This window comes from Euprymna scolopes, chromosome 35 (genome assembly GCF_053919585.1).
Source record: "Euprymna scolopes isolate OS-2025 chromosome 35, ASM5391958v1, whole genome shotgun sequence".
Classification (NCBI taxonomy): Eukaryota; Metazoa; Mollusca; class Cephalopoda; order Sepiida; family Sepiolidae; genus Euprymna; species Euprymna scolopes.
In genome coordinates, this window is record NC_136516.1 from 20,428,296 (window position 1) to 20,450,037 (window position 21,742).

The following is a 21,742-nucleotide window of genomic DNA, read 5'->3' on the forward strand; positions in this document are numbered from 1 at the left end:
ATGAGAGTCCATCATATATATATATATATATATATATATATATATATATATATATATATAGTGTTTCCTTTTCAGATTAAATATGTTTTTAACTCATTTCAAAGTGTTTTTTAACATATTTTATTAACTGTTTGCTCATATTATAAGCTTTATTTCCTATTTGGTTTTATCGAGCTTTTACATCTGGCTGAGATAATTTTATAAATATTAATGCTTTAATGTTTATAATATACTTTAATTTTACTATCTTGGATCATTTTGGTAAATTTAATTGTCATATATATATATATATATATATATATATATATATATATATATATATATATATAATCATCTACATACAGTACTGCCTCAAGCCAGGATCGAAACCCGACCGCCCAAATGACAGTCAAGATTTCTCATCATTGCGCTATACGGCTGCTGCTGTGTGGATAGTGAATTAACAATGTTTTGACATCGTCCAAATGCCTCTGCTCGATATATATATATATATATATATATATATATATATATATATATATATACACGATTGTAATGAACCCAGGGCAACGCCAGATCGGAACAGCTAGTTAAATATATAATCAGAGAAGAGCAGTAATCGAACAACGCGACACCCGTCACTTGTCTCCTGTTTATGTTGTTTAAATTTTGGTTGTTATCACCAAACATGCGTGATTATGAATAAACTGTGAATTCACAGTGTATTTTACACATCTCTCAGATATCTCTACATTTCATAAATATTTCGCTAAAAATTTCATTCATATTTGCAGAGGGTCCACGTGTACCTATAATCTTTGAATAGACGCGCTAGCTGACACAAACAAAACGCATGACCAACTTTTTTTTTTTTTTAGAGTAAGTCATGTTGTCCTTTGTTTATTGTATGTTTCCTTAGTTTATGAATTATGGAAACAAGATTAAACATGTATAGTGTATTTCTTTTCTTTATCTTAGATGTTTACAGTGATGAAAAGTTGAAAGAAATTCATAATCATATAATTCTACACGAGGCCGGCTGTCTGCCTTATTTAACAATGAGAATAAGTTCCATTCATTGTTTGTTCCCCCCCCCCCCGAGAGAAAGCGTGGCGACAATCTAGAAACAATCTTTGAATTAACGTGAGAATTTCAGGACTGACTCTTGGGAAAAATATATTCGTACGCCTTTCTCTTATTGCGTTGGGACTCATAAGCCTTAGATGCGACCAGGCATCTATATATGATGCTATGGCTGTGTTTGAATTTTATTTTCACCACTAAACGCACAGATTTGCCTGTCATGCTTAAGTTTATAATATCACTTTCTTTGTCATGCTTAGTTTAACATATTTTATTTGACCTGTAATGCTTAAATTTGAAATAGCATTTTATTTGGTTTATAATGTTTAAGTTTAAAAGTATCATTTTTTTTTGGTCTGTCATACTTAAGTTTAAAGTATCATTTTTTTTTTTTGGTCTGTCATACTTAAGTTTAAAGTATCATTTTTTTGGTCTGTCATGTTTGAGTTTTTTTTACAAGGGAGTTACCTCTTTTCAAGGTCTGAAGGTCGCTCGAGGATAAGGATTAATTAGTGTTTGTCGGTTAGACAACAGCATGATGATCGGTAGTGATGGAAATTGCGTGGATTTCATGTTTTAAAGGGACGATTCAACAAGAACTTGTTTGCATTGGACAAAGCTCTTTGTAAAATATTTGTCGAGTTGATGCTATGTTGTATGCATAATTAACACCAAGCTTCAGAGAAAAAGAAACGAAAACAACAACAACAATCGCTCATGAAGATAATCAGATGCACCGATAGAAAGCGCTCGAAAAGAATATGGCCGAAAAACAACATTTGGGCGTCATTCTGTACAAATTACCTACTGAAATTTAAAAAGACCACCCGGGTAATTGAAAAATTATCCATTAAGATCGGAAAAAAGAATAACTCCGCCGTGTTCAACCAGATGTGTCTGAATAATAACCTGCTGCAATATATATATATATATATATATATATAACTACTTCATTTACTCACATAAAATTAATATACGAAAGTATAAATTAATGCGTAAACTTTAAGTATTTACTTCGAAAGTGCTCAATACGTAGGTAGAGCTAATTAGTAGGTTATAAAATATATATGGCGATTAAACTACACTGAATGTTCCGCGTTTCATCCACTCTAGGACTCTTCAGGCTTATGCGCGAATTTTGTGGTTGTCTGTCGTTTTTATATACGCACCTTCTATTGAGATTTTAGTTAGCCAATCAGCTTTCTAGTATCCACCGCGCACTTCCTATCAGCCAATGAACATGCATTTATCAGACAAAGGCCTATTTGACCTCTGGTTGACCTCTTCCTTTGTGTGTGCTCTATTTAGCCTGGCTATCTAGTTTCTTGACCTGTTTTAAATCTAGGTTAGGGTTTTTTTTGTTTTTTTTATGTTAGTTTATATATAAATATATATATGTACACATATATATACACATATATATATACATATATACATACATACATATATGTGTGATCGTTTATGTATATTCATGTTTATTTAATTTATTTATTTGTTTATTTTCTATTGTTTTTGTTAGTTTCAAAACTATTTTGTATCGCTATCCTAGAGTAAATTTTATCTTGTGAACACAGTTATTCGCTATTTCTCTTCTACAGTTTAATAGATGTTGGGGTTCTTTAAAGTACAGGATAGCAAATTTTTCATGGAGGCATAATCTACATGGGTCGTCTAGGTCTCTACACGTGGTAGCTTGTCTTATTATTTTCCATTCGACTGCCGGCGAATGTCCGCTTTCCTTGAGTCCCAGTATTTATTTGCTAGCATTGTTTTCATACAGTGTTTTTTATTGTTGAATGTACTTTTGTGGTCATAATATCGAGTTCTGAAATCTAAAGAAGTCATACTTACGTAATATTTCTTGTTATTCGGGGTTTCTTTCGCAAATATTGTGACCTGGTAAACTACGCTTTTGGTTAGACATTTATTTTGAAGTGGACAAAGTGTGCGGTGTCTACAGTTGCATTTATCTTGTTCGTTATTAGTATTTTTATTTTTAGTATGGTTGTTGTTGTCTGGGGTTGGTTTATTATTATTATTATTATTATTATTATTATTATTATTATTATTATTACTACTATTTCTGCTAGTGTTAGTTTTATTTTTGTCATGGTGTCTACTTTTTTGTTTATTTTGTTGTTGTTTACATTGTTTTCATTTAATATTTTGTTATTATGTGCTTTAATTATCATCTCTAAATTTTCGCAGCAGTTGTAGGATAACTTTAAGGTATTTTTATTGAAAATTTTGTATGAGGGGTTGGTTGCGGGAAAGTGTTTTTCAATAAGATCTAGAAATTTCTAGCCACGTTTTGTTTTTAACATTTAATTGTATGGGGCCATATACAAAATTATAGTTCTTTTTCTTCTATTTTTAATTTTATTATAGTTATTGGTGTTTTGTTGCTTATATTTGATATCGATATTTTTGTATCCACTATTTTTTAGGGCTGTTTCATAGATATTGGTTGACCTGTTAAATGCATTTTCATCGCTTGAGTTATTACTGAGTCTACTTACGATCGAGTTAGGAATCTGTTTTATAATTGATGGTAGGTGATTGGACTTAGGGTTTACGTATATTGGAGTAGCGTTTTATCTAAATTTAACGTGATGTCCAGGAAGTTTGTTATTTTTATGTTAGCTGATACGTCTGCTTTTAGGCCTAATTTTTTCATTTCCTTGTGCATGATTTTCTTAAAGTTATCTCCCTTGACTTTGTTGGAGTCTTTTATTATAGCTAGTCCATCATCTCTATATAGACCGATATCTGTAGTATCAAATATGCTTGTGAGGGTATATAGAAATTAATCCCACATGATCTGATGCCTCTACAGAGTCCCTGGCCCCCATCGCCAAATCAAACGAATTTGTCATTTTAGTTTTTATCCATTGGTTATTGTTATTTATTAGAACTGATTTTCTACATTTTTTAATGATGTTGACTTCTTCCGACAAATTCTAGGGCAATGTTAAAAAGTTTTTCGGATATAGAGGGATAGAAGTCTATGATGTCGAACTGTATAAACGTACATTTATCTTTGTTTCCTATATTTTTAAACCAGGTTATTGCTTCGGTAGTATTTGCCCACTGGTTTAGTTCTAGGTCTTGTTTGATTTGTTTGTTTACTCTAGAAAGTATTGTTTTGCCAATTCTACCTATTTCTGCTTTAGTTGGATTTATCAAGCGGATGCTGGGATTATTATTAAAGTCCCATTTGTGGTCTTTAAGCAGAATGTATGCCTCTCTAGGTTTCAATTTGCCAACTTTATCTCTAATTTTTAATTTATCAGTAATTTGTTTATTTTCAGTATTTATTATATCTATGTAATCGCATTCGTTTGTATCTAGTTTTTGTAGTTTTTTGTAATGTTTTCTGTGATTAGTTTGTTATATTCTTGTTTATCTATTTTATAAATGTTTCTAGTTTTATCTGCTTTTACAAAGATTTTATTAGAGTTGTTTATGTTTCTAACGATTTTGTGTAGTTTCCGTTGGAAATTGTTAGGTTGATTGTGGAATTCTAAGCTTTTAATTACGTTTAAAAGGTCATTTTAAAAGTTTATCAAAAGGTCTACTGTTTTCGCATTTTGAAGGGTTTTAAAACCATAGGATACATTTTTGTTTACGTTTTCATTTTTAAGGAAGAAATTCTTTATATATATATATATATATATATATATATATATATATATATTCTTATATATATATATATATATATATATATATATATATATATATAAATTAAAACTGTAAGTTGAATTTTACAATAAAAATTTATTGTTCGACTGAATACTCCAAAAAAAAATTTACAAAGTCCTTATTCCGTGGAGTTTCAAAGAATGCTATTCTTATTATTCTTCTCATCAGAGGACATAAAGAAATCAGCAAATTATATTTGTAGCAATGCTAGAATTTGCTAGTTAAGGCATTAAGTGAAACTGCAATTTATTTTAGTTATAAATTGCCAAATAAAAAAATGAGAAAATATTGGATACGTAAAAAAAACTAATATATAAACAAACTGCGCATAATATTTCAGCTTGAATGAAACTCCACTAGAGTTGATCCAAAATGCAAAATAGTTCTTTAGATAGAATGTATTCCAAGATAAATCCAGCGTGACGATGCATATAATCCGATTGGAAAGTTTACAAAACAGCAGAAATAATGGAAATTGTTTTTTTCCGGGCAGTGCAGTAGTCCAAAGAGAATCTGTCCCTAGTCAGATGGGATCTAATAGTAAGAAGAGAGAAATCCAAAATGAGAACCTTCATCCTCGGCTTAAAAAGAAAAAGTGATTTCAAGTGGAGAGGGGGTTGGGCACCGTAAAAGCTCGTAATTACTGTGACCAGAAATTGTCGAGACAGAATGAAACAGATCTTTCTAAAAAGAAATTGGATGCCATTATTAAAAGCAAAAGTGTAGGATTCATGATTATAATTTTTAATCATAGTTTTTTAAGGCTGTCAAAATGTCATGATGATGATAAAGGCAACATAATAATAATAATAATAATAATAATAATAATAATACTTAGTAATTATAGTAACAAAATTTAGTAATAAGTATAAAATAAAAAAAACTAATAAAGATGTTGATAATAATAATGTTTATAATAGCAGAAACAAGGATAGTGACACAAATGATTATGTTAATCATATAGCGATATTGATAAAAGTAAATATACACATACATACACATATACATACATATATACACTATATACATACATATACACACATTCATACACACATACATACTTATACATATACACATAACATACATACACGTACATACCCACATTTATACATACATAAGTACACCCATAAACATACAAATACACACACACACACATATATACATATATATATATATATATATATATATATATATATATACAATGCACAAAATACATCTAAATAAACATAATAATAAAATAAATAAAATAAAAACCTTCATATATATATATATATATATATATATATATATATATATATATATATATATATATAAGTAAACGTGTCTGTGTGTCTGTGTACATTTCCCTACGCACTAACTCTGTCAATTTTTAGTCTATAGACTCGAAATTTGAAATACCGGGTACTGAGATTTGGGGAAATCGATGTGATTAGTTTTCGGACAGAAATTTGGCGATTAAGGTGTCGAAGTTCAACGATTTGACCTTTGAGAACTCTACCAAACTCCTCCTACAATTTTGGGTCTAAACATGTGAAATTTTAGATATAGGTTCATTGAACATGGATCTAACTTAATAACTTTATTTGAGCCCTAAACAATAAATTTTAAGGGGTCATAATAGGGGTTATTAATTATTATTATTTATATTATATAAGTCTCCTCTTATAGAATTGAACTTACTCTCTTCTTCTAACTCACTAAGCTATATATATATATATATATATATATATATATATATATATATATATATATATATATATATATATATAGACTGAGTTCGTGTAATTCAGTAAATTTTCATATACTAATAAGTTTTAAGCCAAAAAGAGTTGACTTAAGGAGTAAGCTACAAAATTATCATATTTCATAATTGAGCATTAATATACTGTGAAAGCAAAATCAAGACTTCAAAAAAGGTGTTGATGGCAACAAAAAGTGTATTTCATTTTGCGTTACAACAAGAACTGAAAATATTTTTAAAATTTTAATCATATATATATGTATATATATATAATATACCCCTAACCCTCTCTCATCCGAGGGCCGGGCCGCATCCGTCGCTATCCTGGTTCCCGGGAGCATACTTGTGATGTACTTCTGGCTGTGTTCGTCACTCCCAGCTCACAGGACCATAGATGCAACCCAGCAGGGCTACATTCTTACTTGTCTAGTGGTGGACCCCTCAAGGGTGACCAGACTCTCACTGGTCACTGGAAAATATCTTCTGCTGCTCAGGGCACGCGTAATGTGCATGACCCTAAGTCCGTGTGGCAACATTGTCGATTTCGGCCGTCACTCTGGCTTCGTGCTGGATCCAGTCTGTCTCCTTCATCATCTGGCGTCAGGGCATACCTGAAATAAACTGCATCTTCATTCAGGCTGGCAAATCGATAAAGAAAGAAAAACTCTGGGACATTTTTATATAACGAAACAAAATAATTATTCATAAATCGTTTACACTTGTTTAGTCGAGTTCTTTGATTCAAGCTTCATGATGCAGGTTGCATACTTAAGTTCCACTAATCAATTTCCCAGCTAAGAACAAGAGCTTTCCAACTTAGCTCTTATGAGGGTTTCGCCCCCCCCCCCTGGCAGGGTGAGAGCGATGTGTACGTCTCGATGCCAGTCAGTAAAAAGCACTCTGGACTCTGGACCCTAACTCTAAAAAGTCAATCGTTTTTATCAAATCAAAAATTCCTCCCTCTGCCTTTTTTGAGTTATTCTTCTCTTTTCCATTATCTTATTCTTTTCTTTCTCTCGTGAACTCATTATTTTATTCTTTTCATTTTCTCTTTCTTTTCTCTCTTCTTTATCTTTCATGACCATATCTCTCCCTAGGTTCAATCTATCCACCTATCTGCCAAACCAACCCATCACTGGCTGGTGATCTGGCAGTTGGGCCCAACGACCCCCCCCCCCAGACACCAAAACAGACCCTCTGAACCCAAGTCATTGTACCTTTCAACAAAACATTGTTTCTTTAATAATTTGAATTGTTGTTCTAACCTAAACCAGAAAACGACCCTGTATTGCTTTTTCTGCCAACTCGAGAATCTCATTATCATATTTATTTATTTATTTAGTTCCCATCGAAATATTCACTATTTCTTCTCTCATTGAAATATTTACTCTTTTCTGTGGACAGGAATCTCATAAACATCTGTTTTTCCTCTCCCATCTTCTCTTCCTCTATTTGAAAAGCAAGATCATCTGGTGTCGCCAGGGATCTCGTCATATATATATATATATATGTATTTTTTTAACAATCAATTTTAATACCTTTTAAATGGTATTTTATTGATAATTGTACCAGTATTAACTTCGGTTTAGCTCGATGAGAATTCAGAGCAATATAATTTATATAATCAGAAAAACAACACCTTTTATTTAGTAGTACACAATTTTTGTTTTTATTATTTTTTAAGACATGTTATTATATATTTTTTTTCTCCTTAGTCTGACAGCTGTTTCGAAGGGTAAAAAGACAAACGGTTGTTTTAATTATAGCATACCGAATCTTCATTATTTACCGTTCTCTTCAGAGACAATTAAAATCAAATTAATTACAGTCAAAATGTGTTTTTAAAAACTCACATGGGGATGGAATTTTTTTATCGAGGTTGCCATCTTTAAAAATTTTTCCATGGGATTTTTATATATCTTTATTTTCTTTTTGTTAGCCTTATTTTCGTATTTTTTTGGTTTTTTAATTTCTTTCCAATTTATGTATCTAATATCCATTATGTTAATTCTGCATTCTTATTTTGTTTCTTCTTTTATTACGTTTGATTTATTATTTACGAAATTATTTAATTAATTTTTTTAACTTCTTCTTAAGCTAGTAATTTTTTCTTATTTTTAATTACGTTTGATTTATTATTTACGAAATTATTTAATTAATTTTTTAACTTCTTCTTAAGCTAGTAATTTTTCCTTTTTTTTCGTATCTCTTGGGTGTTTACGTTTCATTTTATTTTTTTGGCCGTCTATACATATTTTTTCCTGTTATTGTTTTTTTTCTCGTATTTATTTTATTATTAGGCTAAAATGGTTATCATTATGTACATATTTATTATTTCTTATTCTTATATTATGTTTTTTGTTAATTATTTTCGTTGTTTCCAATTTATAATTTTTAGTGTCAAGTTTACGGTCTTTTCTGATTTTGCGATTAAAGGGAATTAACTCTATCAATTCTTTGTTTCTTATTTATTCAGTCATTGACTTACATCTTTTAGAATTTGTGCGTTTACCTTATAATTTAGTAGTCAAAGGGAAATAACTTATTTATTTTTTGTTATTAATCTTTGTCATTTTTGCTAATTTTAATTTTTTTATTAATCATATTATTATTTATTGATCATGTGTATTTATGTTGTGTTCAGGTTTGTTATTTATAAGTTTATTTGCTATTCTAATATTTTTTATTCATTTATCTTAAAACTCGTTTTTTTTGGTGAAAAGAAAATATTTTTGTTCAGTTTTTTGTCTATCTATTTGTTTACTTATTATCTATATCTTGATATTAGGAACTTATTTTTATGCAGACATATTTGTATGTTGTCTGTACGGTGATTTAACAATGAGCTTTTATCAGATGTTAGTATTTTGTAGGATTCTAGTAAACATAAGGAACATTTGCCTGATTTTGATGGATGATAACTTTTTGCCCTACTTATCACGGACCATTTCAAAGTGTACTCTATGTTTTTGCTTTTTAACTCACGTATCCATTCCCCAAGTGCAGTGTCATTATTATTTTTCTTTCTATTTGTTTCCCTCCCACTATGGTTATTATTAGTATTATTAGTGTTTGCTGTGTTATTTATTATATTTTTGCTACTATTATTGTTTTTGTTAAATGATGAAATATGATTGTTTAGCCGGGTTTTAAACTGAGTGCTCGTACTACCAATGTATGCTTTTATATCTCTATTAGTTTTAACTTCACATTTATATACAACATCTGATACGAGGCAATTTCCTTCTAACGGGCATTCTATAGCTACACGGCAGTTGCATCCACGGTTTTCATTCCTATTATTTTCTAAGTTATTATTATTTGCTTTTTCTATTTTGGCTCTGTTCGTTCCTATTATATTTCTAATTAAATTTGGTGAGGTTGAGTAAGAAATTTTTACAGTGTTTTTGTTTATGATTTTACTTAATTTATTGCTTGGTGGAAAGTTATTATCTATTATTTCATAGAATTCTTTTGGAATATTATTTTTAATATGTATAGAGTATGGGATGTTGAACCATGTTTGTTGCTTCCTCCTATTCTTTCTATTTGTGTTAGTGTTGTTCTCCATTCTTATTGTTTTTTCACGAGTGCTGGTACTTATGTTGTTATCAGTTCTGTTATTTGTTTCTATTTTATTTCTATTTCTATTCATTACTCTATTATATGATATTATATTTACATTTGTCCTAAAGTTAGTGTGTTCAACATTATGGTTCTTTATGTACTGTATTTTTTTATTGTAACCTGATTTTTTTATTGCTTCGTTATAATACTCCCTATTTTTGTTAAATTTGTCTTCATTAATTGATATTTTAGATAGTCTTTTAGATATGTTTGGTATTATTGCAGCTTTCATGGATGGTGGGTGATTAGATCTATTATCAATGTAGTACAATGCCTGGTTAGGTTTGTGGTAAGGTTCATATGTTTTATTTATTATATCTAGGGTAAGGTCCAGAAAGTTAACGGTTTTGTAGTTTTCATTGAAGGTTATTGTTAGCCCTAAATCATTAAATATTTTCTTTATCTTAGTTTTGGTGTTCTTAACTATTCTTATACTACCATTTATGTAAAACAGAGCATCATCACGATATAGCCCACCTTTTAGCTCTGGAATCTCTTCACTTAGTTTCTGCAATATGTATAGGCCTACTACATCAGTTGCCTGACTTGAGTCAGCCGATCCCATCGTGATGTCGAAGTTTAGGTCCCTGTTATTCCTAGTCCAAAGTTTATTATCATATTTTATTATTGATCGTCTCGCTAAGTTAACTATATCTGTTTCTATTTTGGTTATGCTAGTGAGAGTTTTTGCAAATGATATTGCATCTTTAAAGAGTTGTGGTGTTATGGAGGGATAATATGCGTCTATATCGAAGCTAATTAACATACTGTTACTTCTAATACTTATATTTTTGAACCAATCTATTACTTCATCTGAGGATATCCATAGGTGGTTTGTTATTTTCTGTTTAATGTTAGGTGTAATGCTATCAAGAATTTTTTTACTTATATTTCCTATGTCAGATATACATGGGGATATAAGCCTAATGCTAGGGTTTATATTAAAGGTTTCTTTGTGGTCTTTAAAAGTAAATCTTGGGGTTAATGGGGTAAATACCTCTATTTTATTGCTAATGCCTATTTCTTCACATATTTCTTTAATGGATGTGTTTATGCTATCTAACTCACTTTTTTCTGCAATTCTATATTTTTTCCTCAGTTCTGTTAGGATCAATTCATTATATTTATTATAGTCTATGGAGTAAATGTTCATAGTTTTGTCTGCAGGTACCTTCAGCATGTCATCATCTTTGATCTTTTTAAATGTTTCATTTATTTTTTGTAGTCTGGGATTCATGTATTTATGTTTTTTCTTCTTTTTTAAGCCTTTTACCATGTTTAGCATATCAAGTTCGAAATTGTCAAGAGCAGGGATGTTTGGTGGGCTTTTTCTCGTTTTGATTCCATATTTTTTATCAAATTTTGTTGGTTCTCTATTGTTTTCTTCATTTCTTGTGTTACTGTTGTGATCCTGTTGGTTTGTTTTGTTTTCCCCATTTTGGCACCTCATGTTGTGATGGTATACCTTCCATACCTGTTATATATATATATATATATATGATTAAAATTTTTGAAATATTTTTAAGTTCTTGTTTTTAATTAAGAAAGACAATATGAAAATATAATCTCGTTGTTGAGGACTGAGTGTTGATTGTCTGTTTTTTTTGTGCTGTGTTTTAAATTAATATTTTTAAGTTCTTCGTTACTAAATTAATTTTAAACATATAAACAAAACACCCACCTCCATCCGCCAGATCGGCCAATCCGAAAGGTGACGCCGGTTCGGCCATGCCAAAACGTACCAAACCACGACCTTCGTATGTCATAATATTACACACGTGACCAAACCTGATATCTGAAGTTGGTGTGAAAAGGAATCTTCTTTGTAGTGTCCAATTTTTGGACAGACGCACGCTTAAATGTACTACACAAGAATTTTAGCCGCAGTTGATTTTAGTTTTTAATATCAAAGCTTGATGAAAAATAATTTAATAACTTTCGGAAATGTTTGTAATCCTCTCACGGCACACTTGATCAATCGGCGTAAAAACGCTTTGTTAAACGATCCTTGTATATGATTCCCACAATTATGGAAAAAAAAAAAAAAAATGGTTGGAATTATGCCCAGCAAATAAATGTCAAAACAAAAACGAAAAACAAAAAACAATTTATGTCTTTGAAATAAAGCGGTAGTAATAAAAATTCTTACACAAAAAATAATCCGACATTTTTTAGAAACCAAAAGTCCTTGAAACGTAGGCGAATACCAGTATAGGTCAGTTTAAAAAATACAAAAAAATAAAAGTACAATAATGACCTTTAGGTACCTCCAACGCGCGCCACAGCTTTAACCCCTCCCCCATATGTAACACGGTGTAACTGTAATGTAATATTATCATCCTAACTTTTATACCATTTAAAAGAAGCTTCAAATAAACTGCCAATATTAAAAAAAAAAGATTTTTTACTGCATACAAAAATAATGAAAATGCGAGACAAAAATCGTGTTTACATTATCCGCGCTTTAAAACAACATTCCTATGTAGTGACGGTTTTGAAGCCGTAGACATACCCATGTTGGTAATCGTGAAGAAAGAGAGAGCCTGTTTCCTCCGTTTGACTATAGGTGGCGTTACTGTCTGTCCACCCAGTTACGGAAGCACAAAATGTATATAATGCCACTCTTCAAATAAAAATAAATGTTTTTGTTATATTTTAATTTTAAACATGTTTTTTTTGGGGGGGGGGGGGCAAACATATTTAAGTTTTGTTTTTTGTTTTTTCAAACATATTTACGTTTTTTTTTTTTTGTTTTTGCAAGCATATTTAAGTTTTATTTTTCCAAACATTTACGTGTTGTTGCTTGTTTATTTTAAAACATTTACGGTTTTTTTTTGGGGGGTTTTTTTTTTGCAAGCATAAACTAAATATTTTTGAAATATTTTTCTTTTTGAAAAGTTTGCTTATGCACTTATTGGTACCGCGCTATTTTTTAATAGTAGTTTCAAGTAAGATTCAAGTTTTACAATATCCTTTTTCAAATAATATATATATATATATATATATATATATATATATATATATATATATATATATATATATATATATATATATATATATATATATATATAAATACTTGCAGAAAAGGTAAAATAAGTGCAGAAAAATTAAGAAAAAAGGGGGGGGGGTCCATAAAAAAGATAAAAGAAAAAACGTTGATTTTTTGGTATTATTATACAAACACCGTGACAGCGAATTAGTAAAATCTTTTACGTAGTATTCTGTTACGTTTCGGTGTGCTGAACACGAATCTGAAAACTGGGGTAGGGTTAGGGTTAGGGTACATTTTTTTCTACTAATTCGCTGTCACGGTATTTGTATAAATTTACCGATTTTTTTTATTATCATAAGAGCGTAAAAAATACTCGCGGAAAAACGGTTGTACCCATAAATATGTTTAAAAGAAAAATATAGCAAAAACATTTAGTTTATGCTTGCAAAAAAAAAAAAACGTAAATGTTTAAAAATAAACAAGCATCAAAACGTAAATGTTTGGAAAAATAAAACTTAAATATGTTTGCAAAAAAATAAAACTTAAATTTGTTTGCACAAAAAAAAAAAAAGAAACATGTTTAAAATTAAAATATAACAAAAACATTTATTTTTATTTCAAGGGTGGCATTATATACATTTTGTACTTCCGTAACTGGGTGGACAGACAGTAACGCCACCTATAGTCGAACGGAGGAAACAGGCTCTCTCTTTCTTCACGATTACCCCCATGTTTTTAAAAAAAATCTATCAAAAATCAAATAATAGTCATATCTTCCTGAAAATTTTGTATATTTATTCACTATTAAATAGACTTATATAATAAAAGCAGGTTTCGTTAAATATATTAGAGGAAATATTCTTTTAGATATTCTACGCCCCCCCCCATATTTCATGTTATAAAAATTAAACAAAATAAATGTAGGTCGATAAAAATTTCAACCTTTTTTAAAGCTGAAAAGATGAAATAAATAAATATATATATATATATATATATATATATATATATATATATATATATATAATCCCGTTATTTATTTCATTTACTTTAAAGTTGTAAATAAAATTGGACATAATATCAATATTATTATGTTAAAAAACCCACCTTTTCTTGATATTTTTCTCGATAATATAATTATTTGAATTACAACAACAACAAAAAAAAAACAGAATTCTAAAAAATAAATATTTTTAAAAAGCTTTAAATGATATTAAATCCCAATATCACGCAGTATGAAGTTTAAACAGGGATCTTTTTATAATGTAGAGGACTAGGATTTATAAATCCTAATCCCGTTACAAAAGAAAATAATCAAACGAATGGAAAGAAGGAAACAAAGACTGCTGGATGAAATAAACGTGTCGTTTATTTACTATTGAAAGAAAAAATGAATGTTTTAGGTGTAACACGTGTTCATGTTCGCGCGTGGAAAAAGGAGTGAGCAAGGTAGTGGAAATGGGAATGACAGTCCAGCGTGTAGACAAAGAAAAGGATAGAGGGTTAACATCAGTAAAGCTGTGCGCCATGTTAGCTGTCAGCTACGCGGACGTGTTCTCTGGCACAAGTTGTATATATGTAGAGAGAGAAAGAGTGAGAATGTCAATCCAGTTCATGGAGAAAGAAAGCATATAAGGTGTACGTACTGCCTGTTAACTCTTGTCCCACGCATAGTAGTGAGGTGCGCGCAGGTGCGCACACCGAAAGGGCACGCTGTTGGAAGCTGGCCTGAAAAGAAAGAAGCTGCTTATTGCTCTTGCTTTTATAGTTGTTTCCGGTGGTCTTTTGCGCATGTGTGGATTTCCTTTGAAAGGGGAAGTGACGTTGCCCATGTGTGCGTACATGTGTGCGTATGTGAGTACATGTGTGTACGTTAGCGTGTGTGTGTATACACGTGAATGTGAGTGTATATACGCGAACGTGAATATATGTACGTGTGTGGACGTGCGCGCGTATGTTTGTGTGCGCGTATGTATATGACAAGTAATATAGCTTGAGATGTGAACGCGTGTTTTTCTGTGAGACGAGAAAAGGCTTGCGCAATAACAGGTTTCCAATAATAAAAAATATATTTATCTAATAGAATATATGACTCTTGAGATAATAAAAATTGCAAATTCAAAATTGGCCTAAAAAATTTGTTTGGATTTTATTATTAAACATATGGTGATATTTATTTTTTGCGCTTTTTTTTTTTTTTTTTTTAAATATGGAGGCCTGTAAAGCAACATTATCTTTAGATTCATCTTTCTTTTTTAAAATATGGAGGCCTGTAAAGCAACATTATCTTTAGATTCATCTTTCTTTTTTAAAATATGGAGGCCTGTAAAGCAACATTATCTTTAGATACATCTTTCTTTTTTAAAATATGGAGGCCTGTAAAGCAACATTATCTTTAGATTCATCTTTCTTTTTTAAAATATGGAGGCCTGTAAAGCAACATTATCTTTAGATTCATCTTTCTTTTTTAAAATATGGAGGCCTGTAAAGCAACATTATCTTTAGATTCATCTTTCTTTTTTAAAATATGGAGGCCTGTAAAGCAACATTATCTTTAGATACATCTTTCTTTTTTAAAATATGGAGGCCTGTAAAGCAACATTATCTTTAGATTCATCTTTCTTTTTTAAAATATGGAGGCCTGTAAAGCAACATTATCTTTAGATACATAAGTGTTGTGAAAAATTTTTTTTCACACATCTCAATTTCCGCCCTGCAGAAGCAAATGAATTCCACAAATACAAAATCCATACCTTTCAAACTCAAAATTTATTCACAAAAAACAGCAATGAAAGTTCTTTGGTTCTGGTATAGTCCTTTGCAAAACGGTGGCCCGATTTGCCTCCATACGCATGGAGCCTTTAGTTCAAATTCCTATTGTCAGAATGTTAGTTCGTTGTTCCTCGTAAGGATCCATGAATGTTCATGTAAACCCGGCAGGAATGATGGCTCCTATAATTAGGCATAATATGAGCCCCTTAGGACTCAAGCTGAAATGAGATAAAATCCAATATTTGGAAAATAAACATGCAGAACAGTTCTTGAATATCATCCTCAATTAGGATAAATACAGCAATATAAGTTGTCTCTGCTTGTAGAGATGTGTCTTCGTTCACCAACAGTTTGTTGTTCATGAAGAAATCGTCTTGGCTCCCTCGAGAGAGAGCTGCTGTGTTGAGTCTATCCCGATGCCGAGTTTCTGTTAAACCGAAAAATAAAAGTGCGATACAAAAAGAGTGCCAAGCAATTTACTTGACTCGTTCAAAATTAACCAATCATGGACCGGCTACTAGAACTGTATGGCCGGTCTAAACAAGAAAGATGGCGGTTGTATATGGAATTTCTCACAGTGTCAACAGAAGACGTTAAAATTAATTTTATTTTATTAACTCTCGTCTGCGTAGTTTGTTAATAAAAATCTATTTGTTTTACAAAAGGTAAATCTTATATTGTTTTTTATCTATAGCAAAAAAATAAAAAGTTCCATTAACCATTATAACGCGAATAGCCATCCATAGAAATTGATACAAACACACGAAATGATGACGTTGCTGTTAATGTGTACAATGCTGACATTTTACACAATGCCGTGAGGATACCTAATGAACTTATTTGATGCATTAAATGAGTAACCACGTATCAAAGCCAAATCGGTATCGTGATGGAAAAAAAAAAATCATGCCTATTTCTCAATGCCAAAAGCGATTCTTTTAATTGCCTTTCTATTTGATTTTGTTTAAATCAAAACCAGTAAATGTAACAACCGGAATACCCTGGCCAAATCACCGCAAAAAAATCGTCCACGTCCAGCAAACTTAAAGACAAGGCAAATGTTTCCTTATCTTATATAACGAAGCATTTTAACAGGGCAAAATAGGTACGCATGAAAAAAATAACATAATTAGCTGGTACACATGGAAAAAATAAAAGAATTAACAATTTTATTTTAGTAAGAAGTATTTTTTAGTAATAGTAATTCGTTCTTTTATGGTAAATGCGTATCTGAATAAAAATAAATTAAAAAAAAAATAAGTCCAGCAAATAAATAAATAAATAAATATATATATATATATGTGTGTGTGTGAATATATATATATATATATATATATATATATATATATATTCACACACACACACACACACGCACACACACATATGCGTGTGTGTGTATATATATGTATATATGTATGTATATGTATATATATATATATATATATATATATATATATATATATATATATATATATAGTACAAAATTTTGTTGAAATTTAAAGACTTACATTTTTCTCTTTTATATAACTCTTGTTTATTTCATCATGTCATTACAGCCGTTTTGTTAATGGGATGAGAATTCTATGATTTTATGTTTCCATAAAAATTTTCTTTCTCACCAACATAAAACATAAAACATAAAATTGTCATCCCATTAACGAAACAGCAGTAATGAAGAGATCCAAGATGAAATAAACAAGAGTTATATAAAAAAAAATGTAAGTCTTTGAATTTCAACAAAGTTTTGTACTATATATGCTCTGCACCTGTAAAATAGATACATTGAGCTTAACTCAAAATTAACGATAATTCAGTTTTTATCATAACAGTCTCAGCCCATTAAATGAAAACGGTATACATTGGAAGTAACAATATTTCAGCAATAAACATTTATAAGATATATGCGTGTGTGTTTGTGTGTGTGTGTGTGTATGTGTGTGTGTGTGTGTGTGTGTGTGTGTGTGTGTGTGTGTGTGTGTGTGTGTGTGTTGGGACCATCAATCAGAATCCAAATCGAAAACCAGAAAAATCGGCATCTTTTTGGGTATCGGAATCGGTATCGAAAAAAAAATCGTGCCTATTTCCCGATGCCACAAACGATTCTTTTAATTGTCCTTTTGTTTGATTTTGTTTAAATCAAAAGCTTCCAATGCTGGTGGTAATGATAAAATAATAAATATTTATATATTAAAAAGCTTCCAATGCTGGTGGTAATGATAAAATAATAAATATTTAAAACAAAAAAAAAAAAAAAAAAAACAGTAAAACTAGAATCTATAGATAATCACCCACAAGTGTATTTTTACGTTTGAGAAAATATCCGTACATTTAACATGTGTTTGTATGGTAATCGAAATAAAACCAACAATACTAAGAGGTTTATAAAAAAAAGTCAGAATCGGAATCAGTAATTGTATCGGATTTGGGAATTTAGTATGGAATTGGTTACTATATCGCAATCAGGAAAAATAATGGTATCATCCCCCAAAAAAGTGCGTTGGGAATGACAAAGAGTATGGATAAAAATATTCTTTAAACTCCTCGGCCTAACGTTTACAGGGAACATGAACTGGAATAGATATATTGAGAGCATTGCCAATGCTGCTTCAAAAAAAGGTGGGCTTTCTCTACCGTGCTAGAAAATTACTTATGCCTGAAAGTATCCTGTACCTCTATAAGGCCACCATTCACCCATGTATGGAGTACTGTTGTCACATTTGGGCTGGTGCATCTGCTGCTTGTCTCTCACTCCTGGACAGGGTTCAAAAGAGAGTCGCCAACCTGATAGCTCCTGAACTGTCATCTAGGCTTCAGCCTCTGTCCCATCGACGAGATGTTGCATCCCTCTGCCTGTTCTACAAGTACTTTAATGGTGGGTGCTCTAACGAACAGCAAGCACTTGTGTCTCCTCAACATGACTACTCCCGACAAGCAACTAAGTCCCACCCCTTTACAGTAGAGATCCCTAGGTGTAAGAAAGCCTTTTACTCCAATAGCTTCTTCCCTAGAACTGCAAGTCTTTGGAACTCCCTTCCGGGACTCTGCTTTCTCAACTGTACACATGCAGAAGTTCAAGTGTAATGTGAACAAACATCTTTCTACTCATCTCTCTTCATAATGCCCCCCGCAAATTATGTCCCCGATAGTAGCCCCCTACTTCAAAGTGGCGCTGTGTCTTGTTTGGGGTGAAAATTGAATAAAAACAAAAATAAATAAAAAAAATAAAAATAAATTCTGGGGTACAAAATGTCGCTCCTTTTAATGGTACCATTCCTGTCTTCATAATTCTTCTACTATCTGAGTTTTCAAAAGATTTACTTTGTGAACTATTGTCGTATTTATGATGCAGTTTTTTTCTCATATTATCTTGATATGACTACCCTCTAATATTGCCTAATTCATCTGTTACGGCACAATAACATTGACACACCAGTTCTCGCCAGATCACCGAAGTTAAGCAACGTCGAGCCTGGCCAATACCAGATGGGTGACAATTTGGGAAGGTGAGGTGCTGTCTGTACTGGTTGGGAAATTGGCGCAATCTACCCTTCTCTCGAGGGTAGATGGGCCTCTCTTAAGCTGTGGTGAGCAACCCATCTAATGATGGTATCACTATAAAAAATACCCTTGATAGCCCTAGCGAAGCATCAAGTATTCAGCTATGAACAAAATTTGAATTACACTACAAACTTGTGTTGTGAGTTCAATCTCGGCTGCAGCTGCATGCTACATTTTTTTTAAAACTTATCTGTTAGTGTTGGGATGATTAATCGGAATCGCAATCAGGAATCGGATAAACCAGAACATTTGGAGTATTGGAATCGGTGTCGGGATTTCAAAAAACATTGTGCTTATTTCCCGATGCCAAAAACGATTCTTTTAATTGTCCGTTTTTTTATTTTTGTTTAAATCAAAAGCGTCCAATGCTGTTAGTAATAATAAAATGATATTTATTGATTTGAAAACTAAAATCGATAGATAATCAACCACAAGTGTATTTTTACGTTTGAGAAAATATCTTCACATTTAACATGTGTTTGTCTCCCATCCATAGCCCTTGACTCCCTTGGAGGGGCATACGCCATCTACAACTTTTTTTAGATGCTTTTGTAGCGAGGAGTTCTTTTTGCAGGGTGAGGGTGCTGGCCTCACGTCCAACCTTCCCAGAAGGTACATAAAGCGCCTAGCCTTCCCAAATGGTCACCAATCTGGTACTGGCCAGGCTCAACGTTGCTTAACTTCGGTGATCTGGTGAGAACCGGTGTGTCAACATGATTGTGCCGTATATATGTGTTTGTCTGGTAAGCGGAAAAAAAATAACAACTCTGTAGTTAAATACTAAGAGGTTTATAAATAATCAGAATCGGAATCGGTAATTGTATCAGATTCAGAAACTGTAGTACAGAATTGGTAATAATATCGGAATCGGGAAAGATATTGGTATTGTCCAATCGCTAGTATATGTACGCGTCTAGAACGATTTAATGCTATTTAGTACCAGTGTTGCATCTTATTTACATATGTATGCATATCATAAAAACATATGATAGTGTTTACTAAGTGTAACCAATTAGCAAAACGAAAAGGCCACTCGAGGATAACTGTTAATGAATTTTTCAGGTGGACAGTGATATAACACTGTGGTGATTGGTTGAATTTAGGCAGAATTTGATAATTTAGGAGGACGGCTCCGTAAGAATTTGTTTACATTGGACTTGAAAACAAAACAAACACTTGCATGCTATTCTGCAGTATTCCTAGAAACAAAAAAATTAGAGAAAAAAATTTTTTTTTTTTACCCATATTAGTTAACCACTCCCCATACACACAAATATGTCTGTGACCGATGCTATTCTCAACCACCACAAAAGAAAAAAAGCAAAATTTGGTTACTAGGTAATAACAGTAAAACTAATGTAACATCGTACATTTTTACACACATGTAGGCACTTGGAACCCAACACGTTGTAGCAGAGTATGTCACAAAGAACAGAAGACAAGTAATAACTTGACTCAATTTATTTCCAGGTACTTTCACAAATAAGACGTGATCCTGGGTTTGTGGACATGTTCTTCTTTTTATATCTTTTTTCTTTTTCCTTGCTGTGACGTCACTTCGCATGCGGTGTAGCATTTGCATACAGCTGCTGCCAGCATGACCGCAATCTCTGTACACTAATACATTAACGCTATGCTTTTGCCTAGACCAGTCTTGTTATGCTGCCACCTCGAACTCCAACAGTGCTTAGATTTGCATTCATATTTTTATTATTGTCTTATTTTTTTTTTTATAGGACAGGTTCCACATTCGTGTGTTTGTGGTTCCCTACAGTGGGCACATACCAATCGTGAGTACTTACTGCCGTGACTTTCCACACTGTTATCAAATTAAGTTTTTCGTTTTTATTGTTCACAGGGTAAAAATAACGAAAACTTTTCATGCGCATTGTTTAGGTTCTTTGGACTACTACTCTCATCTTGAGTGTTAGTTGTACAATGTTTTGGTCGATGTAACCTCCGACCTTCTTTAGGTGTATTTTGTCGAACTCAGGAATTTTTCTGTCGAGCTCAGTAATCCGCACAGAATTTGGAACGGAACCCTTTATTTAATCCATTTTCTCTTCGTCATTCTCTCTATTTTCTTTGTGAAGTATGGATGAGGTTGTTCTACGGGTCATTGCTGAGTTCCACTCAAAAAACAAATGGCTGCTCTCATTTCTTCTTATATAGTCTTATGGGGCAAATAACTCACCAGTATTTCCTGTAACAAGGGTAAAAACACTCCAGTACTTCCTGTATCAGGGGCAGATTACTCCCAGGTACTATTTCAACACATGAGTAGATAACTC

The 21,742-nt window shown here is 31.6% G+C and overlaps 1 protein-coding gene across 4 annotated transcripts in view; it reads left to right on the forward strand.

Moving 5' to 3' along the window:
* Positions 1–21,742, forward strand: part of LOC145259726 (protein virilizer homolog) — a 239,719-nt gene that overhangs the window by 37,771 nt on the left and 180,206 nt on the right. For all 4 annotated transcript variants that reach the window (XM_080117416.1, XM_080117417.1, XM_080117418.1 and 1 more), the window contains exon 2: positions 21,188–21,241. The gene's annotated coding sequence lies outside the window, so the exon portion shown is untranslated. The remainder of the gene's footprint in view (positions 1–21,187; positions 21,242–21,742) is intronic.